We start from the raw sequence: 21,598 nt of genomic DNA on the forward strand, positions 1-21,598 counted from the left end.
GGAACAAAGGAACAAAGGAACAAAGGAACAAAGGAACTAAAGGAACTAAAGGAACAACAGGAACTAAAGGAACTAAAGGAACAACAGGAACAACAGGAACTAAAGGAACAACAGGAACAACAGGAACAACAGGAACTAAAGGAACTAAAGGAACAACAGGAACTAAAGGAACTAAAGGAACTGAAGGAACTAAAGGAACAACAGGAACAACAGGAACTAAAGGAACAACAGGAACTAAAGGAACAAAAGGAACTAAAGGAACAAAGGAACAAAGGAACTAAAGGAACTAACAGGAACTAAAGGAACTAAAGGAACTAAAGGAACTAAAGGAACTAAAGGAACTAAAGGAACTAAAGGAACAAAGGAACTAAAGGAACTAAAGGAACTAACAGGAACTAAAGGAACAACAGGAACTAAAGGAACAACAGGAACTAAAGGAACTGAAGGAACAACAGGAACTAAAGGAACTAAAGGAACAACAGGAACTAAAGGAACTAAAGGAACTAAAGGAACAAAGGAACAAAGGAACAACAGGAACAACAGGAACAAAGGAACAAAAAGGAACTAAAGGAACAAACAGGAACTAAAGGAACTAAAGGAACAACAGGAACTAAAGGAACAACAGGAACTAAAGGAACAACAGGAACTAAAGGAACTAAAGGAACTAAAGGAACTAAAGGAACTAAAGGAACTAAAGGAACAAAGGAACTAAAGGAACTAAAGGAACTAAAGGAACTAAAGGAACAAAGGAACTAAAGGAACTAAAGGAACAACAGGAACTAAAGGAACTAAAGGAACAACAGGAACTAAAGGAACTAAAGGAACAACAGGAACTAAAGGAACTAAAGGAACAACAGGAACTAAAGGAACTAAAGGAACTAAAGGAACTAAAGAACTAAAGGAACTAAAGGAACAACAGGAACTAAAGGAACAACAGGAACAAAGGAACAAAGGAACTAAAGGAACAACAGGAACTAAAGGAACTAAAGGAACTAAAGGAACTAAAGGAACAGGAACTAAAGGAACTAAAGGAACTAAAGGAACTAAAGGAAGGAACTAAAGGAACAACAGGAACTAAAGGAACAACAGGAACAACAGGAACTAAAGGAACTAAAGGAACAACAGGAACTAAAGGAACTAAAGGAACTAAAGGAACAACAGGAACTAAAGGAACTAAAGGAACAACAGGAACTAAAGGAACAACAGGAACTAAAGGAACAACAGGAACTAAAGGAACTAAAGGAACTAAAGGAACTAAAGGAACAACAGGAACTAAAGGAACTAAAGGAACAACAGGAACTAAAGGAACTAAAGGAACTAAAGGAACAACAGGAACTAAAGGAACAAAGGAACAACAAAGGAACTAAAGGAACTAAAGGAACTAAAGGAACAACAGGAACTAAAGGAACAACAGGAACAACAGGAACTAAAGGAACAACAGGAACTAAAGGAACAACAGGAACTAAAGGAACTAAAGGAACAACAGGAACAACAGGAACTAAAGGAACTAAAGGAACAACAGGAACTAAAGGAACTAAAGGAACTAAAGGAACAACAGGAACTAAAGGAACTAAAGGAACAACAGGAACTAAAGGAACTAAAGGAACAACAGGAACTAAAGGAACAACAGGAACTAAAGGAACAACAGGAACTAAAGGAACTAAAGGAACAACAGGAACTAAAGGAACTAAAGGAACTAAAGGAACAACAGGAACTAAAGGAACAACAGGAACAACAGGAACAACAGGAACTAAAGGAACAACAGGAACAACAGGAACTAAAGGAACTAAAGGAACTAAAGGAACTGAAGGAACTAAAGGAACAACAGGAACAACAGGAACTAAAGGAACAACAGGAACTAAAGGAACAACAGGAACTAAAGGAACTAAAGGAACGTTCCTCTGATTTCTGTGTTTTTGTTCCTTAAAAGTTTTGTGAAGTCGTTGAGTCACGAGACCAGAAGGGACCAGAGGGGACCGGGTCCAGAGGGGACCGGGTCCGGTCGGGTCCAGAGGGGACCGGGTCCAGAGGGGACCGGGTCCGGTCGGGTCCAGAGGGGACCGGGTCCAGAGGGACCGGGTCCAGAGGGGACCGGGTCCAGAGGTCTACCTGACGTGGTAAAGCAGAAACACGCTCAACGTCTCCGGGGGATGAACCGGCTCCTCTATCCGGCGGACGCGTGTGTGGGTGTACGTAGTCGTGTGAGTAGTGAGTGTAACTGGACTCACCCGGTCCTGGTCCCGGTCCTGGTCCTGGTCCTGGTCCTGGTCCTGGTCCTGGTCCTGGTCCTGGTCCTGTTCCCGGTCCTGTCCTGGTCCTGGTCCCTCCTGTTCCTGGTCGTTGATCAGGAACTGAAGTCCTGTTCCCGAGTCCTGTTCCTGTCAGAGACAAAATGGCCCCAAATACAGAGTACTGCTTCCTGTCAGAGACAAAATAAAAGCCCCAAATACAGAGTACTGCTTCCTGTCAGAGACAAAATAAAAGCCCCAAATACAGAGTACTGCTTCCTGTCAGAGACAAAATAAAAGCCCCAAATAAAGAGTACTGCTTCCTGTCAGAGACAAAATAAAAGCCCCAAATACAGAGTACTGCTTCCTGTCAGAGACAAAATAAAAGCCCCAAATACAGAGTACTGCTTCCTGTCAGAGACAAAATAAAAGCCCCAAATACAGAGTACTGCTTCCTGTCAGAGACAAAATAAAAGCCCCAAATACAGAGTACTGCTTCCTGTCAGAGACAAAATAAAAGCCCCAAATAAAGAGTACTGCTTCCTGTCAGAGACAAAATAAAAGCCCCAAATACAGAGTACTGCTTCCTGTCAGAGACAAAATAAAAGCCCCAAATACAGAGTACTGCTTCCTGTCAGAGACAAAATAAAAGCCCCAAATAAAGAGTACTGCTTCCTGTCAGAGACAAAATAAAAGCCCCAAATCCAGAGTACTGCTTCCTGTCAGAGACAAAATAAAAGCCCCAAATAAAGAGTACTACTTCCTGTCAGAGACAAAATAAAAGCCCCCAAATAAAGAGTACTGCTTCCTGTCAGAGACAAAATAAAAGCTCCAGTCAGAGATAAAATATAAGCTCCAGTCACTGAAATACAATGAAGTCTGACAACAAATAAAGAATACTACTTCTACTGCTATACTACTGCTATACTACGACCAGTACTACTAGATACACACATATATGCTTAAATATAACATCAAATAAAGAATACTGCTTCTACTACGACCAGTACTACTAGATACACACATATAGAGGTAGAACATACTGCAGTAAAACGTCGGGAGGCTACTTGCATACTTCATTTTAACTTTAGAAGAAATCAGCTCTTGATCAATAATTTGATGTTTTTAAATCAGCTCTTGATCAATAATTTGATGTATTTCTGTTGTTACAGATTGTAGTTTTTACTGTGTTTTAAATAGAACATTTAATCAAAATAAAGTTCATCAGTGGATCGTGTACAGAATGAGTCCCAGTGTTTTATTGTGAAGGTGTTTCCGGTAGTTTCCGGAGTGTTGCAGGTGTTTTGACAGTTTTGAAGTTCTTCAGGTTCCTCCCTTCCTTCCGCTCAACACTGAAACTAATGTTTGTTTCATTTTCAGGAAACTGATAATCTTTATCATCTAAATAATCTCTGCATCATAAAAAAACAAGCCTAACTAAATAAAAGCAACTAACTTTACATTTCTTAAGAGACCTTTGTTTTGATAGAATACGCTTTGTGCTGTTTGTATTTGTTTCAGCACTTTAATAATAAACATCATATTTAAACTGTTTCATAATGTTTGTTTGTTGTTGTTTTAATAACAAACCTCATATTTAAAACAGGCTGTGTTTGTTGTGAATTTCAGGTTATTAGTTACATTTCTTTTACCAAAACAGAATCAGAATGTGTCGGGTGTTCGATGCTGATCGGTTCCTTTTAGAATCACCTCACACGGTGAAACAGCAGGTCATGAGTTCAGTTATGATGAAGGCTGGATACCAGACATAATGTTGTGTAAAGAAGGAGACTTCTCATCAGTCAGTGTGAAGAAAGAGACTTCTCATCAGTCAGTGTGAAGAAAGAGACTTCTCATCATTCAATGTAAAGAAAGAGACTTCTCATCAGTCAGTGTGAAGAAAGAGACTTCTCATCAGTCAGTGTGAAGAAAGAGACTTCTCATCAGTCAGTGTGAAGAAAGAGACTTCTCATCATTCAATGTAAAGAAAGAGACTTCTCATCAGTCAGTGTAGAGAAAGAGACTTCTCATCAGTCAGTGTGAAGAAAGAGACTTCTCATCATTCAATGTAAAGAAAGAGACTTCTCATCAGTCAGTGTAGAGAAAGAGACTTCTCATCAGTCAGTGTGAAGAAAGAGACTTCTCATCATTCAATGTAAAGAAAGAGACTTCTCATCAGTCAGTGTGAAGAAAGAGACTTCTCATCAGTCAGTGTGAAGAAAGAGACTTCTCATCATTCAATGTAGAGAAAGAGACTTCTCATCATTCAATGTAAAGAAAGAGACTTCTCATCAGTCAGTGTGAAGAAAGAGACTTCTCATCAGTCAGTGTGAAGAAAGAGACTTCTCATCAGTCAGTGTGAAGAAAGAGACTTCTCATCAGTCAGTGTAGAGAAACAGACTTCTCATCATTCAATGTAAAGAAAGAGACTTCTCATCATTCAGTGTGAAGAAAGAGACTTATCATCAGTCAGTGTAAAGAAAGAGACTTCTCATCATTCAATGTAAAGAAAGAGACTTCTCATCAGTCAGTGTGAAGAAAGAGACTTCTCATCATTCAATGTAAAGAAAGAGACTTCTCATCAGTCAGTGTGAAGAAAGAGACTTCTCATCAGTCAGTGTAAAGAAAGAGACTTCTCATCATTCAGTGTGAAGAAAGAGACTTCTCATCAGTCAGTGTAGAGAAAGAGACTTCTCATCAGTCAGTGTAGAGAAAGAGACTTCTCATCAGTCAGTGTAGAGAAAGAGACTTCTCATCAGTCAGTGTAGAGAAAGAGACTTCTCATCAGTCAATTCAATTCAATTCAGTTTATTTTGTAGAGCCCAGAATCACAAATTACAAATTTGCCTCAGAGGGCTTTACAATCTGTACACATGAGACATCCTCTGTCCTTCCCTCACATCCTCTGTCCTTAGACCCTCACATCCTCTGTCCTTACACCCTCACATCCTCTGTCCTTACACCCTCACATCCTCTGTCCTTAGACCCTCACATCCTCTGTCCTTACACCCTCACATCCTCTGTCCTTACACCCTCACATCCTCTGTCCTTACACCCTCACATCCTCTGTCCTTACACCCTCACATCCTCTGTCCTTAGACCCTCACATCCTCTGTCCTTACACCCTCACATCCTCTGTCCTTAGACCCTCACATCCTCTGTCCTTAGACCCTCACATCCTCTGTCCTTAGACCCTCACATCCTCTGTCCTTAGACCCTCACCTCCTCTGTCCTTACACCCTCACATCCTCTGTCCTTACACCCTCACATCCTCTGTCCTTAGACCCTCACCTCCTCTGTCCTTACACCCTCACCTCCTCTGTCCTTACACCCTCACATCCTCTGTCCTTAGACCCTCACCTCCTCTGTCCTTAGACCCTCACCTCCTCTGTCCTTAGACCCTCACCTCCTCTGTCCTTACACCCTCACATCCTCTGTCCTTAGACCCTCACCTCCTCTGTCCTTAGACCCTCACCTCCTCTGTCCTTAGACCCTCACATCCTCTGTCCTTAGACCCTCACCTCCTCTGTCCTTACACCCTCACATCCTCTGTCCTTAGACCCTCACCTCCTCTGTCCTTAGACCCTCACATCCTCTGTCCTTAGACCCTCACCTCCTCTGTCCTTAGACCCTCACCTCCTCTGTCCTTAGACCCTCACATCCTCTGTCCTTAGACCCTCACATCCTCTGTCCTTAGACCCTCACATCCTCTGTCCTTAGACCCTCACATCCTCTGTCCTTAGACCCTCACATCCTCTGTCCTTAGACCCTCACCTCCTCTGTCCTTAGACCCTCACCTCCTCTGTCCTTAGACCCTCACATCCTCTGTCCTTAGACCCTCACATCCTCTGTCCTTACACCCTCACCTCCTCTGTCCTTAGACCCTCACATCCTCTGTCCTTAGACCCTCACATCCTCTGTCCTTAGACCCTCACCTCCTCTGTCCTTAGACCCTCACATCCTCTGTCCTTAGACCCTCACATCCTCTGTCCTTAGACCCTCACATCCTCTGTCCTTACACCCTCACATCCTCTGTCCTTAGACCCTCACCTCCTCTGTCCTTACACCCTCACATCCTCTGTCCTTAGACCCTCACCTCCTCTGTCCTTAGACCCTCACCTCCTCTGTCCTTAGACCCTCACATCCTCTGTCCTTAGACCCTCACCTCCTCTGTCCTTAGACCCTCACATCCTCTGTCCTTAGACCCTCACATCCTCTTATCTTATTGATCAGAGATTAACAGAATCTCAATGATGTCACATGATCTGATTCACTCATATTTTAGACATTTATCTGCATGAAGCCTTTTGAATGTTGTCAAATGAATAAACCTGAAGATAAAGTTATAAATCAGTGCTTACTGGAAACGCTCAGAAACCAGAGTCAATGGGTTATTGACAACAAAATAATAAAGAGCAAACAAAATGAATCTGATTTATTTGTTTCTGCTCTGTGATTGGCTACAGAGATATGTGGGTGTCCTCTTATGTGTCCTTGTTAGGAGTCCTTTAACGTCTCCTCTGATTGGTCGGCTCTCATGTTGTCCTTTAATCTCTCCTCTGATTGGTCGGCTCTCATGTTGTCCTTTAATCTCTCCTCTGATTGGTCGGCTCTCATGTTGTCCTTTAATCTCTCCTCTGATTGGTCGGCTCTCATGTTGTCCTTTAATCTCTCCTCTGATTGGTCGGCTCTCATGTTGTCCTTTAATGTCTCCGCTGATTGGTCTGTTCTCATGTTGTCATTTAATGTCTCCTCTGATTGGTCTGTTCTCATGTTGTCATTTAATGTCTCCTCTGATTGGTCGGTTTTCATGTTGTCATCGGTTTTCACTGCTATGATGTCATCACCTGACTGTCGACCGTCTCTGACATCATGTGATCTGAGGGTTTCTGTGTTTCTGTGACAGGAAACAGATCAGAGTGAAATCTTGCTGCAGGATCTTTGATGATGTTTGATGATGACGATGATGATGAAGATGATGAAGGAGGAGGAAGCAGAGAGTGTTTCCTCGTGTAGACTCCCTTCCTGCCTTGGAAACCTTCTGACTGATGTCCATGACTGAAAGCTCTGGTTCTGGAGGACGGTTCGTCCACTGAGGTCTCAGGTCGACTGGAGCTCATCTGTCAATCCAAAACAGTTTAAATTCAAATGTATTTATGATAAATCTATTTCAGTTAAGTCTCTTCATTTACAGACTATTAAATGTATTCGTCTTAAATCAATTAAAATTCATTTTCTACATTTATATTCAATTGAATGTATTTATTTTAAATCAATTTTACTTCATAAGAGCCAAGTAAACGACTTTATTTAAATTAAATTTAAATAAAGTTGTTGTGTTGAGTTTCTTCTCTTTCACGAGGGACTTTTACGGCTTTTTTAGCTTTAATGGTTTAATCATTTTATCTTTTATTGCTGATGTAAATCATTCTGAGGTTGAACATGAGCTCCTAATAATTAAATAGGAAACATCATAAAATCATACATTCTATTATATCTAGATGTTTTCTGTTCTTTGTTTCATCTGAATCAGAGTTTCAGTGAAAGACGATGAAGGCCTTAAACAGAAACACGTCATTGGAAGTTCCCACTGACATTCATGACATCAAACTCACCTCAGGAAACATTTAATCTGAATATTAAGATGGACTGAAGTGAGCTTTTATAACGAATTCAAACAACTATTATTTATTATTAATGAATCAAAATGAGCACATCATCACCTTTAAGTTGATGTGATGAAGGTATTAATATTCATAAATAAAGAGCTGAGCTCGTACCACGTGGGGATGTTTTCCGACCGAGACAGCTTCGTGTTCGTCAGGATTTCTCAGTACTCGTCTTCTCTTCACGGTTCGAAGCAGCAGAAACAGAACAGCTGATAGAAACAACAGCAGAACCATCGCTGTGATTCCTACGGCCAGTCTGCTGTCCACATGTCCAAACATCTGCTGCTCCGTGAACGCACCACGAGGAACTACAGAGAGGAGAGAGTTAGTGTCAGTGAACGCACCATGAGGAACTACAGAGAGTTAGTGTCAGTGAACGCACCACGAGGAACTACAGAGAGTTAGTGTCAGTGAACGCACCATGAGGAACTACAGAGAGTTAGTGTCAGTGAACGCACCGCGAGGAACTACAGAGAGTTAGTGTCAGTGAACGCACCACGAGGAACTACAGAGAGTTAGTGTCAGTGAACGCACCATGAGGAACTACAGAGAGTAGGTGTCAGTGAACGCACCACGAGGAACTACAGAGAGGAGAGAGTTAGTGTCAGTGAACGCACCATGAGGAACTACAGAGAGTTAGTGTCTGACATGAAGGAGAGAGTTAGTGTCAGTGAACGCACCATGAGGAACTACAGAGAGTTAGTGTCAGTGAACGCACCATGAGGAACTACAGAGAGTAGGTGTCAGTGAACGCACCACGAGGAACTACAGAGAGGAGAGAGTTAGTGTCAGTGAACGCACCATGAGGAACTACAGAGAGTTAGTGTCAGTGAACGCACCATGAGGAACTACAGAGAGTTAGTGTCAGTGAACGCACCGCGAGGAACTACAGAGAGTTAGTGTCAGTGAACGCACCACGAGGAACTACAAAGAGTTAGTGTCAGTGAACGCACCATGAGGAACTACAGAGAGTAGGTGTCAGTGAACGCACCACGAGGAACTACAGAGAGGAGAGAGTTAGTGTCAGTGAACGCACCATGAGGAACTACAGAGAGTTAGTGTCAGTGAACGCACCACGAGGAACTACATGAAGGAGAGAGTTAGTGTCAGTGAACGCACCACGAGGAACTACAGAGAGTAGGTGTCAGTGAACGCACCACAAGGAACTACAGAGAGGAGAGAGTTAGTGTCAGTGAACGCACCATGAGGAACTACAGAGAGTTAGTGTCAGTGAACGCACCATGAGGAACTACAGAGAGTAGGTGTCAGTGAACGCACCACGAGGAACTACAGAGAGGAGAGAGTTAGTGTCAATGAACGCACCATGAGGAACTACAGAGAGTTAGTGTCAGTGAACGCACCACGAGGAACTACAGAGAGTTAGTGTCAGTGAACGCACCACGAGGAACTACATGAAGGAGAGAGTTAGTGTCAGTGAACGCACCACGAGGAACTACAGAGAGTTAGTGTCAGTGAACGCACCATGAGGAACTACAGAGAGTTAGTGTCAGTGAACGCACCACGAGGAACTACAGAGAGGAGAGAGTTAGTGTCAGTGAAGGCACCATGAGGAACTACAGAGAGGAGAGAGTTAGTGTCAGTGAACGCACCACGAGGAACTACAGAGAGTTAGTGTCAGTGAACGCACCATGAGGAACTACAGAGAGTTAGTGTCAGTGAACGCACCACGAGGAACTACAGAGAGTTAGTGTCAGTGAACGCACCACGAGGAACTACAGAGAGTTAGTGTCAGTGAACGCACCACGAGGAACTACAGAGAGTTAGTGTCAGTGAACGCACCACGAGGAACTACATGAAGGAGAGAGTTAGTGTCAGTGAACGCACCATGAGGAACTACACAGAGGAGAGAGTTAGTGTCAATGAACGCACCACGAGGAACTACATGAAGGAGAGAGTTAGTGTCAGTGAACGCACCACGAGGAACTACAGAGAGTTAGTGTCAGTGAACGCACCACGAGGAACTACAGAGAGTTAGTGTCAGTGAACACACCACGAGGAACTACAGAGAGTTAGTGTCAGTGAACGCACCACGAGGAACTACATGAAGGAGAGAGTTAGTGTCAGTGAACGCACCACGAGGAACTACAGAGAGTTAGTGTCAGTGAACGCACCATGAGGAACTACAGAGTTAGTGTCAGTGAACGCACCACGAGGAACTACAGAGAGGAGAGAGTTAGTGTCAGTGAAGGCACCATGAGGAACTACAGAGAGGAGAGAGTTAGTGTCAGTGAACGCACCACGAGGAACTACAGAGAGTTAGTGTCTGTGAACGCACCATGAGGAACTACAGAGAGTTAGTGTCAGTGAACGCACCACGAAGAACTACAGAGAGTTAGTGTCAGTGAACGCACCATGAGGAACTACAGAGAGTTAGTGTCAGTGAACGCACCACGAGGAACTACAGAGAGTTAGTGTCAGTGAACGCACCACGAGGAACTACAGAGAGGAGAGAGTTAGTGTCAGTGAACGCACCACGAGGAACTACAGAGAGTTAGTGTCAGTGAACGCACCACGAGGAACTACAGAGAGTTAGTGTCAGTGAACGCACCACGAGGAACTACAGAGAGTTAGTGTCAGTGAACGCACCATGAGGAACTACAGAGAGTTAGTGTCAGTGAACGCACCACGAGGAACTACAGAGAGTTAGTGTCAGTGAACGCACCACGAGGAACTACATGAAGGAGAGAGTTAGTGTCAGTGAACGCACCATGAGGAACTACAGAGAGTTAGTGTCAGTGAACGCACCATGAGGAACTACAGAGAGTTAGTGTCAGTGAACGCACCACGAGGAACTACAGAGAGTTAGTGTCAGTGAACGCACCACGAGGAACTACAGAGAGTTAGTGTCAGTGAACGCACCACGAGGAACTACAGAGAGTTAGTGTCAGTGAACGCACCACGAGGAACTACATGAAGGAGAGAGTTAGTGTCAGTGAAGGCACCATGAGGAACTACACAGAGGAGAGAGTTAGTGTCAATGAACGCACCACGAGGAACTACATGAAGGAGAGAGTTAGTGTCAGTGAACGCACCACGAGGAACTACAGAGAGTTAGTGTCAGTGAACGCACCACGAGGAACTACAGAGAGTTAGTGTCAGTGAATGCACCACGAGGAACTACAGAGAGGAGAGAGTTAGTGTCTGTGAACGCACCATGAGGAACTACAGAGAGTTAGTGTCTGTGAACGCACCATGAGGAACTACAGAGAGTTAGTGTCAGTGAACGCACCACGAGGAACTACAGAGAGTTAGTGTCAGTGAACGCACCATGAGGAACTACAGAGAGTTAGTGTCAGTGAACGCACCACGAGGAACTACAGAGAGTTAGTGTCAGTGAACGCACCACGAGGAACTACAGAGAGGAGAGAGTTAGTGTCAGTGAACGCACCATGAGGAACTACAGAGAGTTAGTGTCAGTGAACGCACCACGAGGAACTACATGAAGGAGAGAGTTAGTGTCAGTGAACGCACCACGAGGAACTACAGAGAGTTAGTGTCAGTGAACGCACCATGAGGAACTACAGAGAGTTAGTGTCAGTGAACGCACCACGAGGAACTACAGAGAGTTAGTGTCAGTGAACGCACCACGAGGAACTACAGAGTTATTGTCAGTGAACGCACCATGAGGAACTACAGAGAGTTAGTGTCAGTGAACGCACCACGAGGAACTACAGAGAGTTAGTGTCAGTGAACGCACCATGAGGAACTACAGAGAGTTAGTGTCAGTGAACGCACCACGAGGAACGCACCATGAGGAACTACAGAGAGAGAGCGAGAGTTAGTGTTAGTGAACGCACCACGAGGAACTACAGAGAGAGAGCGAGAGTTAGTGTCAGTGAACGCACCACGAGGAACTACAGAGAGAGAGCGAGAGTTAGTGTCTGTGAACGCACCATGAGGAACTACAGAGGAGAGAGTTGTTGTCAGTGAACGCACCATGAGGAACTACAGAGAGTAGAGAGTTAGTGTCAGTGAACGCACCACGAGGAACTACAGAGAGAGAGCGAGAGTTAGTGTCAGTGAACACACCACGAGGAACTACAGAGAGAGAGCGAGAGTTAATGTCAGTGAAAGCACCACGAGGAACTACAGTGAGGAGAGAGTTAGTGTCAGTGAACGTACCACGAGGAACTACAGAGAGAGAGCGAGAGTTAGTGTCAGTGAACGCACCACGAGGAACTACAGTGAGGAGAGAGTTGGTGTCAGTGAACGCACCACGAGGAACTACAGAGAGAGAGCGAGAGTTAGTGTCAGTGAAAGCACCACGAGGAACTACAGTGAGGAGAGAGTTAGTGTCAGTGAACGCACCACGAGGAACTACAGAGAGAGAGCGAGAGTTAGTGTCAGTGAACGCACCACGAGGAACTACAGTGAGGAGAGAGTTAGTGTCAGTGAACGCACCACAAGGAACTACAGTGAGGAGAGAGTTAGTGTCAGTGAACGCACTACAAGGAACTACATAGAGGAGAGAGTTAGTGTCAGTGAACGCACCACGAGGAACTACATGGAGGAGAGAGTTAGTGTCAGTGAACGCACCACGAGGAACTACAGAAAGAGAGAGAGAGTTAGTGTCTGTGAACGCACCATGAGGAACTACAGAGAGGAGAGTGTTAGTGTCAGTGAACGCACCATGAGGAACTACAGTGAGGAGAGAGTTAGTGTCTGTGAACGCACCACGAGGAACTGAAGAGAGTAGAGAGAGAGTTAGTGTCAGTGAACGCACCACGAGGAACTGAAGAGAGTAGAGAGAGAGTTAGTGTCAGTGAACGCACGATGACGGACTACAGAGAGGAGAGAGTTAGTGTCAGTGAACGCACCACTACAGTTACCTCACCTGGTTGTCCTCTCTGCAGGACTTCAATGTCCACTGAAGCTGAAGCTTCTTCTCCTGATTCTTCATCCCTGGCTACAACCTGCATATAGAAACATACTAAGTTATTTATATGTCTATATATTTATAAATAACTTAGTATATTAGTATCGTCCAGAACTGTTCTGTAAAGTACAGGGTCAGTCTAATAGCTGGAGGAATAGTTAAGTAATACATTAATAAAACCATTAGTGTAAATATTCTGTCCATTGTTTTTTAGGAAATTGTGCCATATGATACCTTTAAGAAGACTCACCTGTAGAATGTGTCTGTCGAAGGCATGCAGTTGATCCGTCCTGGCGATCAGAACCCCCCCCTTGGTGACTTGGTACAGTCCAGATGGAGGAAGGATGGAGTAGTGGATGTTTGGATTCAGGCCCTGTGATTGGACAGCAGAGATGACTCATCTGCTGTCAGACAGGAAATGAAACAGGTAAACAAGCAGGTGTTCTCACGTCAGTGAAGTCGCGGTCCGACGCCTGGATCTGTAACACCTGGTTCCCATAGGTGGTGACGATGGAGGCGGGGCTTGAGTTCTGGACAATGAAACCTTTAAAGGTGGTTCTGTTGAAGACCGGAGGGAACGTGTTCTCACTGAGAACCCTGATCAGAACCGACACCACACTGTACTTCAGCCGGTCGTCCTCCTGACACACCTGCAGGACAGGTAGATCAGACCTTCTGTTCTCCAGTGATTGTTATAGATCAAACCTAAACAGGAAATAGCGTTACCATGACGCTGAGAGTGAAGTTTGCCTCGTGGCGACGGTCGGTCATGGCTCTGGTGAGCCGGATCTCACCGGTCCTGTTGTTGATCACAAACCTGCCCTGATCCCCACCTAATGACACACAGATTAACAGATAAACAGTGTGGTCCCTGAACTCCTCGGCTCCTTCGACAGCGATAGAGTGTTTGCAACAGAATGTATTTTTGTTGGCTAATAGGAAGTTAGCATCGTCATGGTTCCCTCAACAAAAAGCGCGATACATTTTAGGTTTAAACTTATTTTGCAAAGGCTTTTCCATAATCCATTTAACGGTGATGACACGACACGTTACAAATGTGTCTCAACCATTCGGCTTCCCCAAAAGCCCAAGAATAACACTTTGAAGAGGCATTAAACTCAGAGCAAGTTTTTTCCTTTTTAAGTAACACATAACACATTTGATGATTTATCAAATTATCAAAACTCAATATGACAAAGGCTGTACACTCAGATAGTTTGATAAAGTAGACTATGATCTAAATGTTGAGTTTAAACTCTGACCTGACAGGATGCTGAAGACCAGAGAGGTGTTGATCCCTCTGTCTCCATCCTCTGCTCTGATTGGACCGGGAGAAAACTCCAGAACTGTGTCCTGAAACGTAAACAAATATATCTGCTAACAGTACACATTAATGGAAGTAAACAGAAAACAAATATATCTGCTAACCGTAGGGGTCCCCCGGGTTTATGGTGTTGTTTGTTTACCTGGTTTTGTTTGTCTACCTGGTTTTGTTTGTTTACCTGGTTTTGTTTGTTTACCTGGTGTTTCTGTCTGATGTTTGTTTGTTTACCTGGTTTAGTTTGTTTGTTTACTTGGTTTTGTTTGTTTGTTTACCTGGTGTTTCTGTGTTATGTTGGTGATGTAGGTGGGGTTCATGCAGACAGGAACACCTGGAGAGACAGGTGTGCAGGGCAGGAAGTGAGGATACTGGTCGTCTCCGTCCTCGATGTTCACAGTCAGAACAGCAGATGTGTTGGATTTCTCCACAGTGTTCACTTCCTGTTTTATTTTCAAAACAAGACATCAGGGCCCTGTTTCAACAAGCAGCATTAACAAAGTCTGAGTTAACTAACTCTGAATTAACTAACTCTGCGTTAACTAACCCTGAACTCTGAGTAAACAAACTCTGAACTCTGAGTTAACTAACCCTGAACTCTGAGTTAACTAACTCTGAGTTAACTAACCCTGAACTCTGAGTTAACAAACTCTGAGTTAACTAACCCTGAACTCTGAGTTAACAAACTCTGAAATCTGAGTTAACGAACTGAACTCTGAGTTAACTAACCCCTGAACTCTGAGTTAACTAACCCTGAACTCTGAGTTAACTAACCCTGAACTCTGAGTTAACTAACTGCTCAACACTGAATTAACTAACCCTAAACTCTGAGTTAACTAACCCTGAACTCTGGGAGCCCCGAGCATCAGACTACGACGCTCCACTACACCTTCAGTAAACACCTGGTCAGCATGTTACCTGGGCCCAGATGATCACCTGCAGCTGGGTTCTGGTCTCGTAGTCCAGAGGTTTGTTCAGAACTATGTTCCCACTGTTGGGTAGATCGATCCTGAAGAACTCTGGATCCGGCTGCAGGTAGCAGGACACAGGTGAGTCCACACAGACAGACACAGAGGAGACAGGTGAGGAGACAGGTGAGGAGACAGGTGGGTCCACACAGACAGACACAGAGGAGACAGGTGGGTCCACACAGACAGACACAGAGGAGACAGGTGGGTCCACACAGACAGACACAGAGGAGACAGGTGGGTCCACACAGACAGACACAGAGGAGACAGGTGGGTCCACACAGACAGACACAGAGGAGACAGGTGGGTCCACACAGACAGACACAGGACATAGAAGTATGTGGACGTGTTACCGATGATTGATCAATGATGTAACTGATCAGGTCTCCGTCTGCATCGACGGCCTTCACAGTGAAAACAACAGAGTTCACTGCTGTCAGCTGCAAACACACAAAACAAAATGAATTATGGGTAACAATCCTGTTAACAAACGTCATAATATATAACCCTAACCCTAAGTACCACGTTAACAAACATTACTAAATATAATTATCATGTTAACAAACATTATTAAATACAAGTGTCACTTTAACAAACTTCAATATATTTAAGTGTCAGGTTAAATTTAATTACAGATAAGAACCAGGTTAAAACTTTCATTTCTAAACAATAATTAAAATCAGTGTGAGGTAAACGTGAGTTTCTTCTGATGACCCCTATTTACTGACTCTGGGTCTGTGGTTAAGTTTGACTGTGTTCTGTAAAGGTGGAACCCATTGACTGTGTTCTCTAAAGGTGGAACCCGTTGACTGTGTTCTCTAAAGGTGGAACCCGTTGACTGTGTTCTCTAAAGGTGGAACCCATTGACTGTGTTCTGTAAGGGTGGAACCCGTTGACTGTGCTCTCTAAAGGTGGAACCCATTGACTGTGTTCTGTAAGGGTGGAACCCATTGACTGTGTTCTGTAAGGGTGGAACCCGTTGACTGTGTTCTCTAAAGGTGGAACCCGTTGACTGTGTTCTGTAAGGGTGGGACCCATTGATTGTGTTCTGTAAGGGTGGAACCCATTGACTGTGTTCTGTAAGGGTGGAACCCGTTGACTGTGCTCTCTAAAGGTGGAACCCATTGACTGTGTTCTGTAAGGGTGGAACCCATTGACTGTGTTCTGTAAGGGTGGAACCCGTTGACTGTGTTCTCTAAAGGTGGAACCCGTTGACTGTCCATCACCATTGATGATGCCGTGGTGACGCCAACTCGGACTGTGAGGAATCTGGGTGTGACCCTCGATGACCAACTGTCGTTCTCAGCAAACATTGCATCGGTCACACGCTCCTGCAGACTCCTCCTCTACAACATCAGGAGGATTCGCCCCTTCCTCACTGAGGAGACGGCGCAGGTGCTCATCCAGGCTCTGGTCATCTCCCGCCTGGACTACTGCAACTCACTACTTGCTGGAGCCCCGGCGTCGGCCATCAGACCTCTGGAGCTTGTCCAGAAAGCTGCAGCACGTCTGGTGTTCAATCGCCCCAAGTTCTCTCACACAACTTCCCTTCTCCGTTCTCTACACTGGCTCCCTGTAAGAGCTCGCATCCAGTTTAAGACTCTGGTGCTAGCCTACAGGGCAGTGAAAGGAACAGCTCCTTCCTATCTCCAGGCCTTGGTCAAGCCCTACACCCCTGCCCGACCACTCCTCTCTGCTGCCTCGGGGCGACTGGTTGCCCCGTCGCTCAGAGGTCCCTGCGGCCGATCCACCCGGTCACAGCTTTTTCTGTCCTGGCCCCTCAGTGGTGGAATGAACTCCCCACTGACGTCAGGACAGCAGAGTCGCTGCCCATCTTCAGGCGCAGGCTGAAAACTCACCTCTTCAGGAAGTACTACCCGGAGCCTTCCTCGTAGCACTTATGGCACTCGTATTAGTTGCTGCACTTACTGTATTCGTATCAGTTCGCTGCACTTATTGAATTTGTATTTGTTTACTGCACTTATCATATTCGTAGTAGTTTGTAGCACTTACTATATTCGGATTAGTCTGTTGCAATTATTGTTTTCGTAGTAATCTGCCTCTGCACTATACTTTTGCTCTGGCTTATACTTTGAGATGCTTGTTTAAGAAAGGAGATGCACTTATGACTTCTGGTGACTAGTAGTTCTCTTGAATACCTATGTTGAATACACTTCCTGTAAGTCGCTTTGGATAAAAGCGTCTGCTAAATGACTGTAATGTAATGTAATGTAAGGGTGGAACCCATTGACTGTGTTCTGTAAGGGTGGAACCCGTTGACTGTGTTCTCTAAAGGTGGAACCCGTTGACTGTGTTCTGTAAGGGTGGAACCCATTGACTGTGTTCTGTAAGGGTGGAACCCGTTGACTGTTCTCTAAAGGTGGAACCCGTTGACTGTGTTCTGTAAGGGTGGAACCCGTTGACTGTGTTCTGTAAGGGTGGAACCCGTTGACTGTGTTCTCTAAAGGTGGAACCCGTTGACTGTGTTCTGTAAGGGTGGAACCCGTTGACTGTGTTCTGTAAGGGTGGAACCCGTTGACTTTGATGAACTCTTTTTACCTCACTGATTGTGAACGGTTGAATCGTTTCCTTTACAAAGTTGGGACTGTTGTCGTTTTCGTTCAGAACCTCCACCAGGATCCTGCACTTACTCTGAGGAAACAAACACAACTTTATATAGAACCAATGGTTGGCTGCTGTTGTTAGTGTTGGATGGAGGACTCACCTGTATGACATCATCCTCGTAACAGGTGAGCTCTGCGATCAGCACTGATCCCTGAACCTAGGGCACAAACCCACAGTGGGACTGAAATATTCCCCTCGGTCATCCAGGTGAGATGAACTCCAGGTAACGGATCAGGTTTACCTCTCGGTCCAGGACTCTGGAGACGGAGGTGTTCAGTCGGATGGATCGACCCTCCAGGTAGAACCAGTCGGCGTTGTCTCCGGTCAGACAAAGGCGGACGCTGTTAGCTCCGGGTTCTGAGGTGATGCTGAGGTTAGAGATGAGCTGACCCATCGGACTGTTCTCTCGGACCGCCACAAAGATGTCCGCCCCCCCAGGACAGAGACCGGCTGAGGACCAATCACAGAGCGGGAAGTACCTCCAGTTTAAGACTGTGATTCATGAAGAGCAGCTCTGCTGTGTTTCCTTATGGTTCTTTACAATAACTTCAGGAACAGGTGTATAACATTTCTTTAGGAATAAAAACTAGAACCTTCAAACACATAATAAATGTTCCCTGTGTTCAGAGTGGATGGAGAGACATGAATACATGAATGTTTTTTGTCATATTAAGAGTACATGGGGTCCTGGTGCACTTCAGCCTCTTGTGGCCAAAATGAGTATTACAGCATCAAAGAACGAAGGAACTGGTGAAAAGAGAATCCTGGTAAAACTAGTTCACCTTTTCTTAGGTCCATCTGTAAACCACATCCTGACTCTTTTCCTAAAGAGCAGGTTTATAACGTACTCCGCCATTTAAAGAGAACAAACATGCAACAAGAGGAAGAACCTCGAGCTGAACCTGAGAGAGAACAAATATCACCAGACTTAGAACATGGATCACCACGATGAGTTTCTCTTTCCTCATCGTACGATGTCTTTATGGAAACTAGACCTGTTGTAATGATCTCTTTCTGACTCTTTTGAACGGTTACTGTGGAGAGAAATGATGAGCTGATTCATCAGTTAGTGGAAGAATATTGATAATCAATATGTTTGATCCCAGAGAACTGGATGTTTATAGCGAGACGTGTTCCACTGTTATGATGTTTCATAGACGAAATGATTGATCGGTGTTAAGTGAATTGTTAGTGTCAGCACTTCTTCTTTATTTGTTGTTGTGCTGATCGGTTTCTGATTCATTATTGATTATCAACCAGCAGTTAGACCTCAGAGGTCGTATCAGGTTTTATTTCTGTAAACAATCTGTAGGCATGATGAAGATGATGATGATGATGTTGATGATGATGTGAGAGGCATTCATACAAATGTTCTAGTGAAATAAATAGAATGTAACTTAAACTCGTCTGTGTTCTCACCTGAAACAACGTGACACGATAACCTGAGAGCCAACTGACAGAGCAGCAGCCTGCAGGGTCTCAGCATCTTCATCCTCTTCCTCTTCTTTCTCCTCTTCCTCCTCCTCCTTCCTCCTCCTCTTTCTCCTCCTCCTCTTCCTCCTTTTCCTCCTCCTCTTTCTCCTCCTCCTCTTCCTCTTCTTCCTCCTCCTCTTCCGCTTCTTCCTCCTCCCCCTCCTCCTCTTCCTCTTCTTCCTCCTCCTTCCTTTTCCTACTTTTCCTCCTCCTCCTCCTCCTTCCTCTTTCTCCTTTTCCTCCTGCAGAGTAAATGAACATCACTTTAACTCGATGTTACAGCTTCCAGCAGGGTTTTGCTTTTTTATTATTGTTTATTGTGAAAACACCGCAGGAAGAGACCAGCGATGACATCATCAGTGATGACATCATCAGTCTACAGCTGGACTCCTAACACACAATGCTACTGTAACTGAGGTAGTTTATTTTGAAATATTTGTTTTATTTTGCTTTAGCAGATAAATCTTCACAGAATGGTACGTAAAGCGGTAAGCAGAGCGGTAAGCAGAGCGGTACATAGAGCGGTAAGCAGAGCGGTAAGCAGAGCGGTAAGCAGAGCGGTACATAGAGCGGTAAGCATAGAGCGGTAAGCAGAGCGGTACGTAGAGCGGTAAGCAGAGCGGTACGTAGAGCGGTAAGCAGAGCGGTACGTAGAGCGGTAAGCAGAGCGGTACGTAGAGCGGTAAGCAGAGCGGTACGTAGAGCGGTACGTAGAGCGGTACGTAGAGCGGTAAGCAGAGCGGTACATAGAGCGGTACGCAGAGCGGTACGTAGAGCGGTAAGCAGAGCGGTACGCAGAGCGGTACGTAGAGCGGTACGTAGAGCGGTACGCAGAGCGGTAAGCAGAGCGGTAAGCAGAGCGGTAAGCAGAGCGGTACGCAGAGCGGTACGCAGAGCGGTACGTAGAGCGGTAAGCAGAGCGGTAAGCAGAGCGGTACGCAGAGCGGTAGAGCGGTAGCGGCGGTACGTAGCGGCCGTGGTAAGCAGAGCGGTACGTGAGCGGTAAGCGGTACGTAGAGCGGTAAGCAGAGCGGTACGCAGAGCGGTACGTAGAGCGGTACGCAGAGCGGTACGCAGAGCGGTACGCAGAGCGGTACGTAGAGCGGTAAGCAGAGCGGTAAGCAGAGCGGTAAGCAGAGCGGTAAGCAGAGCGGTACGCAGAGCGGTACGTAGAGCGGTACGCAGAGCGGTACGTAGAGCAGTAAGCAGAGCGGTAAGCAGAGCGGTACGTAGAGCGGTAAGCAGAGCGGTACATAGAGCGGTAAGCAGAGCGGTAAGCAGAGCGGTACGCAGAACGGTACGTAGAACCAAAAAGTCCTCTTTGTTGTTTCGTCATCGGCAAACAACCAGATTTCTATTTCTCAGATTTCTGTCTCAGTACAAAACTTTTCTAAACCAAAGAATGAATTCATGGAAGATAACTCGTCAGTTGTCCTGCAGCAGAAACACGTAGAGGTCGAAGAGAACCGACCTCAGAGCAGATCGCACCCAAACAAATAATGAATCATCGTTTGTTCATGAAGACGTGAACAAACTGAATATGAGTTAATTATTCTGATAAAGTCAAGGAAACGAGCTCAGCTGATTAAACCCCTGAAAACTGGACGGGAAGACATTTAATGATAAAATAGGAAACACGTTAAAGATTACTAAAGACAAAACTGAGGTTAAGACTCGTTCAAAGTTTAAGATTTGACCTCTATTCAAGGTCACAACGTCTGCTTCCACGATGGTAGGGAAATAAAACCTCATTTATACGGAGCCCAGTGTCCCCTATAATAACAACAATAATAACAATAATAATAATAACAACTACAAAAATAACAACAATAACAACAGTAATAATAATAACTACAAAATAATAATAACAATAACAACAATAATAATAATAACAACACCAATAATAATAATAACAAAAAAATAATAATAACAACAACGACAATAAGAACAACAATAAGAACAATAATAATAATAACAACAATACCTACAATTTTTGCTTTTAAATTGAAATAGTTCCGATCATTTAGTTTTTGTTTTTGCTTATATCATAAACCTAATAAGTCCATAATAATGTGTTTAGCCGTCATCATCCTTCACCTGAGAAACATATCGGAAGTATCAGATTCATATCACAAACTTTCCTACAGATTAAAATAGTGCAGTGCTCTTTCCTCTGGATTATTAATAGACAGAATTCATCTCAACAGACGAGTTTAAATGAAAAGTGTCTTTTTAACCCTTTAGATCACATATAATGTTCACAAATTTAAGAAAGTATGCTTAAAAATGTTTATAAAAAAATAAATGTCTTCATATTTCTATGTGATAATCGAATAATCTTTTCTTCCTGTGTTTATGTAAACTATAATAATAATAACCAATAATATCAGTTGGTTCAAAGACTGAACAATTTAAAATAA

The 21,598-nt window shown here is 44.4% G+C and overlaps 1 protein-coding gene across 1 annotated transcript in view; it reads right to left on the minus strand.

Annotated features, from left to right (window-relative positions):
- irf5 (interferon regulatory factor 5) overlaps nt 1-2,303 on the minus strand; it is a 13,304-nt gene extending 11,001 nt beyond the window's left edge. The window contains exon 1 of the mRNA XM_054625098.1: nt 2,229-2,303. The gene's annotated coding sequence lies outside the window, so the exon portion shown is untranslated. The remainder of the gene's footprint in view (nt 1-2,228) is intronic.
- Nucleotides 2,304-21,598: the final 19,295 nt, after the last annotated feature.

The sequence above is a fragment of the Anoplopoma fimbria genome, chromosome 23 (genome assembly GCF_027596085.1).
Source record: "Anoplopoma fimbria isolate UVic2021 breed Golden Eagle Sablefish chromosome 23, Afim_UVic_2022, whole genome shotgun sequence".
Lineage (NCBI taxonomy): Eukaryota > Metazoa > Chordata > Actinopteri > Perciformes > Anoplopomatidae > Anoplopoma > Anoplopoma fimbria.